The sequence below is a fragment of the Canis lupus genome, chromosome 9, assembly GCF_048164855.1.
Source record: "Canis lupus baileyi chromosome 9, mCanLup2.hap1, whole genome shotgun sequence".
Taxonomy (NCBI): Eukaryota; Metazoa; Chordata; class Mammalia; order Carnivora; family Canidae; genus Canis; species Canis lupus.
In genome coordinates, this window is record NC_132846.1 from 70,310,386 (window position 1) to 70,320,213 (window position 9,828).

Here is a 9,828-nt window from a genome sequence, read left to right on the forward strand (position 1 = left end):
ATGCCTTTATATTTATAGTGGCTTTTTTATAGACACTGTACAATTGGGTCTTGCTTCTTCATCCTATCTGAAAATCTCTGCTTTTTAATTGGTGAATTTAAACAATTTATAGTTCGTATGATTATTATTACAGTGGTATTGAATCTATTATCTTAATATTTATTTTCCATTTGGCCCGTCTGTTCTTAGGTCCCTTTTTCCTATTTTCCTGACTATATTTTTGATCAATTGAGAAATATTTATTATTCCATTTTATCCTGTTTTGGCTTATCAGGTTTACTGCTTTGTTTGTACATGTGTAAGAGTTGTTGCTAGTTAGTGGTTTTGAGTTTATAGTATACACCTTTAATTAATCAGACTCTACCTATAAATAATACTAAATTATCACAATATACTTCCATTTCTTCTCTTTTGTGACTTTGGGTTATTTTATTGTACATTTCACTTCTACATGTATTGTAAGTTCCACAATTCACTGTTATTATTTCTCCTTTAAAGAGTAAAGTTTCATGTAAAGAGATCTTTAAAAACAAGAGGAAAAATGTTTTATATTTACCCACATAATTGCCATTTCTGATGCTCTTCATTCCTTTGTGTAGGTCCAGATTCCTTCTGTTATCATTTTCTTCTGCTTGAAGGACTCTTTTTAACATTTTGAGGTGGTCTCCTGGTGATGAATATCCTCTAATTTTTTAGAGTCTGGAAATGTTTATTTTTACCCCCATGTTTGGAAGATATTTTCACCGGGTATTAAGTTGTGCATTGACAACCTTTTTTTCTTTCAAAAAAAAAAAAAAAAAGATGTCATTTCACTATCTTTGGCTTGGATTGTTTCCAAAAAGAAGTCTGTGATCATTCTTACCTTGAGTCTCTGTATGTAATGAGGCTTTTTATTTCCTTTTGTGGGTTTTCAGCAATTTGATTATGATAACGGCCTAGGCTAGTTTTCTTCCCAGTTAGGGATTCATCGAAATTCTCGGATCTGTAGTTTTAAGATTTTCATCAAATCAGGAAAAAGTCATAGTTATTATTTCTTCAAATAATTTTTCTGTTCTCTCTCCTTTTTCCTCCCTGGGGCTCCAATTACACATATATTAGGCCAGTGATATTGTCCAACAGCTCAATGATCCCCTGTCCACTTTTCCTCCCACTCATTTTCCTCCCTATGTCTCATTTTGGATCATTTCTATTGCCATACTTTCAAGTTCACTAAGTTTTCCTTTTAAAGTGTTTAATCTGCTGTTAAATTCCATTTGTATATATTTTTTAAAAACTTCATACATTGTATTTTAACTCTAGAAGTTCAGTTTGGGTCTTTTAAAATATATTCTATTTTTCCCTTATTTATGCTCATGATTTTCTCTGCCTTCTTGGATATATACCTGTTTTATCATCTACTTTCCTCTTTTTATCATCTGGCCATTTCTGGATCTGTTTCTATTGATTTATTTTTCTTCTTCCTATGAGTCACATTTTCCTCCTTTTTTGCATTCCTGGTAGTTTTTGATAGGATGCCAAGTATGGTAATTTTTCTTTGTTAGGTGCCAAAGTTTTTCATGTTCCTTTAAATATTTTTGGCTTTTGGGGGTGCCTAAGTGGCTCAGTCCATTAAGTGTCTGCCTTCAGCTCAGGTCATGATCTCAGGGTCCTGGGAGGGAGCCTGGCATCAGACTCCCTGCTCAGCGGGGAGTCTCTGCTTCTCTCTCTGCCTCTGCCTGCTGCTCCCCCTGCTTGTGCAATGCGCGCGGGCTCTCTTTGTATTGAATAAATAAATAAATAAAACCTTTAAAAATATTTTTTTGGCTTTGTTCTGGGATGCAGTTAAGTTACTTAGAGACAGTTTGATCCTTTCAATGCTTGCTTTTAAGCTTTGTAAGCAGATCTAGGTCAGCCTTTATTCTAGGGCAAATTTGACCCCACTACAGAGGCAATATCCTTCTGAGATCTCTACTCAATGCTCTATTGTTATGACGTCTTGCCATTCTGGCTAGTGGGAAGATGAACAATTTTTATTCCTGTGTAACCCCAGAAGATTGTTCTGCCTCTTTCTTTCTATTGCTCTTTCCTCAGTTTTGTGGTTTTCTCACACTCATTCACTGATCAGTACTTATTAATCAGTATTGATCAGTAAAGACTGGAGGAGAACCCTCTGCAGACCTCTGAAGCTCTTTCACACTGTAGCTCTCTCCCTTCTCTGGTGTTATACCAGTGTTACTCTGGTGTTACTCCTGTCTTGAAGTCTCAGAACTCTGGATTCCAACTTAGAGAGAGTTCTGAATTTTGTTTGGGTTTTCCTTCTCTGGAATGTTCACTGAAAGCTCTCCAGGGATAGCCGTAGGGTTTACCTCATGTGCTTACCTTTTCTCAGGGCTCACTGTCCTGGGCTGCCTTTTATCCAGTGTCTGAAAACTGTAGTTTCATTAGTGTGCATGTGTGTATGTGTGTGTGTCTAGTTTAAGAGCAGAGGGAAAACCTGATATCACTACATTTTGGCTGGAAATGGAAGTGCTTGTCATGACTTCTCAGAAGGGATTTAGACAGCTGGGCAAAGCCTCCCTTTATATTCTCCTTTCATATTTCCTGTTACCTGGGATTAAGACATGATGGCTGGAGCTGCAGGAACTTTCCTAGACCAGGAAGTGATTTGCGGGATGGAAACTATATGTTAAGGATGTAGGAAAAAAGAGATGGATGAAAGGAGCCCAGATCGTCGATAATATTGCAGAATAGCCCCACCACCTCTGCAGAGCCAGCTTCTCCATTTCTTGTTCTTGAGACAATAAGTTCTTGTGTATTTAACTCTAAGTGATTTTGTTCTTTCTCTTTTGCTACTAAACCTAATTCTAATGCATACAGCCCCTGATCCAGCACAACCTTATTTCCCTCTCAATTGTCCAGTGAAAAAGTGCCCAGAGGATGGACCCACAGTGGGGAATGACGAAGCTGGCTTTATCCCCATCCACTGGTCATTCCATCTGTCTCTGGTCTTGACTTCCCTTCCACCCTCTGAAGCTGGCTTGTGGAGGCCTTCACTCCAGGCTCTGATTCCTGACTTTGCCCATGCATGTCAGAGCCTACCCCCAGACGTGGTTCAACACTCCTGGCCCCTCATCTTGCAAGGTACGATGATGCAGATAGTGAGCCATGTAGCCCTGTGAAGAATGCAGTGGTGAAGGTGGTCCTGGGGGTGAGTGGTGCAGTGGTGGAGTCACACAGGGAGTGTAGGTTTGGTGGTTTAGTGGCATGGCAGGTGGTAGAGGTGGTACAGGCAATATGTGCAGTGGGGTGCAAGGGCATGGCTTGGTGTGAACGATCTGACTGCACCCCCATTTCTGCCTCCCACTGACTATTGTCCACAGGCAAGGGTGACCAACGCTGGTTTCCTGTTATCTACCCAACCCCCTTGCTCTCATCTCCTTACCTGCTCCTCCTCTTTGCCAACAGAACTCCCATTTGTTCTGGCAACCCAGCTTTCTACATGCAGCCACCAAGCCGACCACAACAGCACTACTGCTCTCACCAGAGAAGGTTCAGGAAGGGACGGCTGAGGCCACTGGGGCAGGTGGAGGAAGAAGAGGCGGTGGTAAATGTGCTGGAAGGCTGTGGGGAAGCCCATCAAAGAGACTCACAGCAGAGACAGCTTCTCTCCTCTCTAAAGATGCATTGTGTGGGGCGCCTGGGGGAGGCTCAGTGGTTGAGTGTCTGCCTTCGGTAGTGACCTCGGGGTCCTGGGGATTGAGTCCCACATCAGGGTCCTCACGGGGAGCCTGCTTCTCCCTCTGCCTGTGTCTCTGCCTCTCTCTCTGTGTCTCTCATGAATAAATGAATAAAATCTTTTTTTTTTTTTTTTTTTTAAAGATGCACCATGTGTGCAGGTGATACCGGATACAAGGGCCACCTTGAGGCCTGTGACAGTCAGGCCAACGTGTCAAGCACAGGAGAGCAGATGGATGGAAGGGTCTGAGTCCTGGTGATGTTACTGCCAAAGTGCCAAGAGAACTGCCCTACATGCCCTTCCTCGGGTGACACAGCTTCCTACAGCTTGCAGGCACTTCCCACGTGGTGGCAGGTGGGTTGCCCTCCGCGTGAAGCAGGGACAAGAGTCACCACTTGCCACGTCATCATGACAGGCAAAGGTCTCATGGGAGCGGACCCTGGACCAGCTCCGGGTGCACTGCACACCCCAGAAGAGCTTACTTTCCTCCCTTGAAGGGGAGGGGTGTTGATGACAAGAAACATGGGTCCCGGATGGTCCCCACCCCACCCTGAGGGCACACAGAGGACTCAGTTATTTTCTATAATGTTTCTATATTTTACATTAGAAAAGGGAAAGAGTTAAAACAATTGGGACAAAATGCTAGTGATTGTCATTTCTGTGTGGCGGGTGCACAGCTGTGCACTCTTTGTTCGTGTACTTTTTCTGAAATGAAATAAAAGGCGATGATGAGCTGCCCTTCCTCCCTCCCCCCTGCCGGGTCCGCAGGCCCATTGGCTGGGCGCGGGGTGGCCCCTGCTCTGATTTCAGGATGTGTCCCTGGCTGTGCCCGCCACGGGGGGCCCTGCCAGCCCGGCAGCTCCCCCTCCCCGCCGTCCTTGTGCCAGCTCACACTCCTCTCTGCAGCCCGCCGGCTCGAGCAGAGAGCAGATGGCAGCTCCGCGGGCCACCAGACGTCCTCCAACACTTCTCTCCCTGCCACCTTCCCCGCAGCTCCTGGGCTGAGAGCTGGAGAGCTCCAGGGGCGGGGGCCAGGGGAGGGCAGGGGGGGTGGAGGCGGGGGGAGGTTACTTCTCTCTGCTTCTCTCCCAGGATGCTGCTTTTGGACCAAGCTGAGTGCGGGTGTTAGGGGGCCAGGGGGACGTGATCGAGGATCCCAGTGTGGCTAGGGGTCCCACATTGCTGCTTGGGGTTCAAAAGGTGGCCCCAGCAGGGTCCCAAAGGGCAACTCTTAGACCCCTTGCATGGTGGCAGGAAGCCACCTTCTGCCCAGTGGGTCCCCTGGCTCCAAAGAGTGCCCTGGCCTCCCCAGTCCTATTTGCATATCTCACTGGCCCCACCAGATGTCCAGGGTCCCCACTGCTCCTGGGCGCTGGGTCCATGATATTTAGTAGGTAAGGAGGGGCTGGGTAGGTGGCAGCAGAGATAGCGGGGAGCAGGAGCAGGTTTGGGGAGGACAGGTGGATATCTGAGTGAGAAAGCAGGGCTGGGTGCTCAGAGCAGGGTTCAAATCCCATTCTGGCTTAGAAGGTCTGAGTGACCTTGTGCAAGTCACCCTGACTCTAGGCTTCAGTTTATTTCTTTGTAAAATGGGTTTAATATTGACGACTCCAGGGCTATTAAAAAAGAAAAGAAAAGGAAAAGAAAAAGGAAATGAAAGGAAATAAAGAAAAGAAAAAAAAGAAAAGAAAAGAAGAAAAGAAAAGAAAAGAAAAGAAAAGAAAAGAAAAGAAAAGAAAAGAAAAGAAAAGAAAGAAAAGAAAAGAAAAGAAAAGAAAAGTAATACGTCCACCCTGGTGCCGCCTGCCTCGTTTGACAACTGCCACCCCCTTCCCGCCTCTGTGGGGGGGTTGGTCACCTGCTCCAACAGCCCTGCCCTCTGGCTCCGGGCACTCACCCCATCTCCATTTGGCCTTGTCCGGGGCCACCAGGGCCACCAGGTCACCCAAACACTGAGCAGATGATGCCTTGACAGCTCGGCTCTTGGTGGCTGTTGCTGTTTCGCTATTATTGTTCCAGAAAGAAAAGCCACCATTCCCACACCCGAACTCCTTGCCAGCATCTCCGGAGGCACACACGTGTTCCCTGTGTTAAGCAAAGTTGGGATTTCTAAGCTGCAGCGAGCCGCACGCCTCCCAGCCTCCGCCGCCCTCGCACACTCCCCCCCTGCCCGTTCTCCCCTTCCCAGGTCTCCGGGGATTTGCAGAGTGCACATGGTGGACCGTGTCGCTGGAGGTTTTCTCCACTTCTAAAGTTACCAAGAAGGAAGGATGGAGCCCCTGTTGGTTGGGTTTGCTGAGCGGCAAGCCAGCTGCCCGGAGCTGCGCGTGTGGGCGGTGACCCTCCTCACCTTGCCTCTGGGGACTGTGGCTACACCTGGAGACTGCTGGCCAGCCACCAAGCCAGTCGTTCAGGTGCCTCAGGGTGTCCCTGAGTGGATGGTGACTTTGCAGCAGCGACGAGCAAGAGGCCAGCTGAGCTTTCCTGCCTCCTGCCCACAAGCCTAGCCTGGGAGGGGCCCTGCTCCTCGTGCCTATTTGGTGAACCTCGTGTTTTATCCTACCCCTGGGTTTCAGGCAGCCCGAAGCGATGCTCTGTGTGTTACAGGACTCTTGGCGAAGGCCAAAAACCCGACTCCCAGTGGCTTCAACATCAAGGGGCTTTATTGGTTTATGTAACTGAAAAGTTAGAAGCTTCAGTTAAGGCTCGATCCAGCAGCTCAAAATGCTATCACCCCAGCTCCAGCCGTACTCAGGCCCTCTAATCAGCTTCGTCCTTGGGCCCCAGATGGTGCCCCCAGCAGCCCCAGACATTCCTCTTACAGAGTGAAGTGTCCAGCCCTGCTGTAAACTCACACACTTAAATCTCTAAGGCGGAGAGACAGGGGGACAGAAAGCAATTTCTGGTAGCACTCAACTCATCCTGAAACGTCCCTTTATTGATTAAAATAGATCATATGCCCATCCCGGACCACTCCTGATAGCCAGGGGGTGGGACACGCTCACTGGCTTGAGGCAACCCTGGCCACTCTCAGAGCAGAGTGGGGGTCACTTGTGGAAAATTGAAGCTCAGTTGGCCAGAGACACGGGCGGCCAGGGGAGCACAGTGGCAGTGCACTGTCATTTTTCGGGTGCTCGCGATGTCCAGGGCCTGTCCGCTGCACTCACACGTGCCATCTGGTGAAGGAGGATTACCACGAGGAAGCCCAGGCTCAGGCAGGAGAGCCACGCAGCCACGGCGACACGATTCAAAGGTGCAGAACCATGGTGGTGGGGGTGGGAGTGGCTAGGCCTGGCTTTCTGTCTAGGGCAGGGGCCCTGTGCAGGTCTGGGGCAGACCTGGCACGAGCTAGACTCTCAGGGCGCCCCCAGGCCCACCCGGAGGACACGGGAGCGCGTGGCAACATCTGGCGGCGCTGTCTGCTTCCTCCCTCAAACACCTGCCGGGCCCTGCAGATGGTTCCTCCGACCCCGCCGAGCACCAGGCAGTGTGGTGGACAAGCACCCCAGCTTCCCTCCCCGCACCCCCAGCCCTGCTGTGGGACAAGTGAGGTGTGTTCCCACCTTCTCTGTGAAGCCCCCCGCATATTGAGCCCGCAGTAGCCACGGTGGCAATTGCTCATCAGCACACCCTTTATAGGACGCCTGGGTGCCTCAGCGGGTGAGCGCCTGCCTTCAGCTCAGGTGGTGACCCCGGGGTCCTGGGATCGAGTCCCGCATTGGGCTCCTTGCGTGGAGCCTGCTTCTCCCTCTACCTGTGTCTCTGCCTCTCTCTCTGTGTCTCTCGTGAATAAATAAATAAAATCTTAAAAAAAAACACACACACATCTTTTATAAAACCTGTGGCCCACCCCGACTCACTCCCCTACTTCTTCACATACTTCCTAAAATCACCTCCCAAGTAAACCACATCCAGGGAACCCAGACCGAAGCAGTAGCACCTAGGGGCTGAGTGCCGCCCAGAGCCCTGGTGCCACGTGCTGCCAAGCACGTGGACATTGACTTTTTTTTTTTAAGATTTTATTTATTTATCCATGAGAGACACAGAGAAATGCAGAGAGAGAGGCAGAGACACAGGCAGAGGGAGAAGCAGACTCCATGCAAGGAGCCCAACGTGGGACTCGATCCTGGGTCTCCAGGATCACACCCTGGGCTGAAGGCAGAGCTAAACCGCTGAGCCACCCGGGATACCCGGACATTGACTTTTTATTCAACTCCTGGATGACCCTTCTCTGTGCTGGGCTCGGGGCCTGGGGGCATGGCCAAGAGAGGGCGCAGATGGCACCCAGTCCCTTAGGTCTAGCTGAAGCCAGAAGCCTGCAAATTGTTTATATCTGGCCAAAAACCAGCCTCAATGGACATTTCATTGCACTCCATACCTGATGCTTCAATTCGCTGTACAACTTCCCAGCTCCAGTCATCCCACCGCTTGCACACCCCAGGGATGGGGAGCTCACTACCATTCAAATAGTTCGATGGCCCTGAAATGTATTAGCTCCCAAACAAATATTATGTGTTGAATAAATGACTAAGCCAGGTAATTATTTTAGTATCAAATCTCCAAGCACCTCTTTTTTGGAGGCAAACAGCCAGAAACATACAATAATGCCAGGAACAAAGGGATTAAGGAGTGCTTCTGTAATCTAGTCCAGGGATAGCAAAGGACCAGTGGACCAAATCCGGCCCACTCTCTGTTTTTTGTACATCCTGCAAACTAAGAATGGTTTTTATGTTTTTAAATGGTCGGGGAAAAAATAGAAAGAAGACGATTTCATGACATGTAAAATTATATGAAATTCAAAATCCAGTGTCCATAAATAGAGTTCCACTGGAGCATAGCCACGCTGTCATTCACGTCGGCTGCTTCCCTGCCACAGCGGTGCAAGTGTCTGTGGCAGAGACAGTTTGGCCCACAAAGCCTAAAATATTTACTATCTGGTACTTTATGGGAAAATGTGAGCCACCCCTCATCTGGTTCATACTCACAAGCGATGTCACCCCATTTTATGGGTGGGGAAGTTGAGGCTCCATGGGGTCAGGGAACTCTGAGTTGGCCTGTGACAGGAGACGGGGGGGCTTGGTTTCCAGAACTGCAACCTGACCCCAAAGCCCTGGGACCTCCCTCAGCCTGGCTTTCCCTCCTGTCCTCGGGGACCTGGGACGGCCTGTCCTGCCGAGTGGCTCCTGTCCTGTCCAGAGATCCTGCTACGCCGCGGGCTGGAGCCGGGTGCAATCAGAGGCTCATTGATGCGATAGCACCGCGTGTCAGAAGAATCAATGCTGCTTCCCCGAGCAGCTGGTGAAGGCTCAGAAAGTGGGTCAGGCCCCAGGAGGGGCAGTCCATTTTTAGCTTTTCATTAGGGCCTCATTCATTAATTCCTCCATGTAATATTTACTGAGCAGCTACTCTGTGCCAATCCCCGCCGCAGGGACTGAGAACACAGGTCAGCTGGGGAGGGGCCCTGCAGGCGCCCGCAGTCTGGAGACGGGACAATCACAGAAACCAGCGTGAAGGGGAGGGATGACCCGGGCCAGCGCCAACCCCCACCCCCGCTGCCCTTCAGACGAGGGCAGAAGCATCCAGGTTAGACCCGAAGGGGTCTGCTTGGTGGGGGCGGGTGGGGGAGGCCGTCGGGGGAAGGAACAGCACGAGGCTCAGTAGGGCTGGGAAGGCTTTGGCAGCCGATAGGTGTGTGGGGCTCCCGCAGCACAGGGCCGTGGGGCTGCTGGGGTGGGAGGACCAGGGGCCTTGGGAGACATGAGGCTTGCCCTGGGTGCCAGGGTCGGGTGCCTGGTCACAGCTTTGGGATTGAGTTGGGGGTTTATTCAGGCCGACAGAGGGAAAGCTCATGTTGGAGCCACAATGCAGAGGGAGCACTGGAGCCAGGAGTGACCAGAGTCCTGCATCAGGCAGTAGGGACTGGGGGAGGGAGGAGAGAGGGACACCTGAGTCAGATTGGGGGGTCATGGGGGCCAGCTGGCAGTGGGAGGGCCAGAGGAGCAGGGGGAGAAACTCGAGGCAGGCTTTGGAGGGCTTCCAAAGGCCTGGGGCACCCTCCCCTCTGCTCCTGCCATGGGCTGGGGCGACGGCCCGGGTTGGGCGGGGCAGGGGTG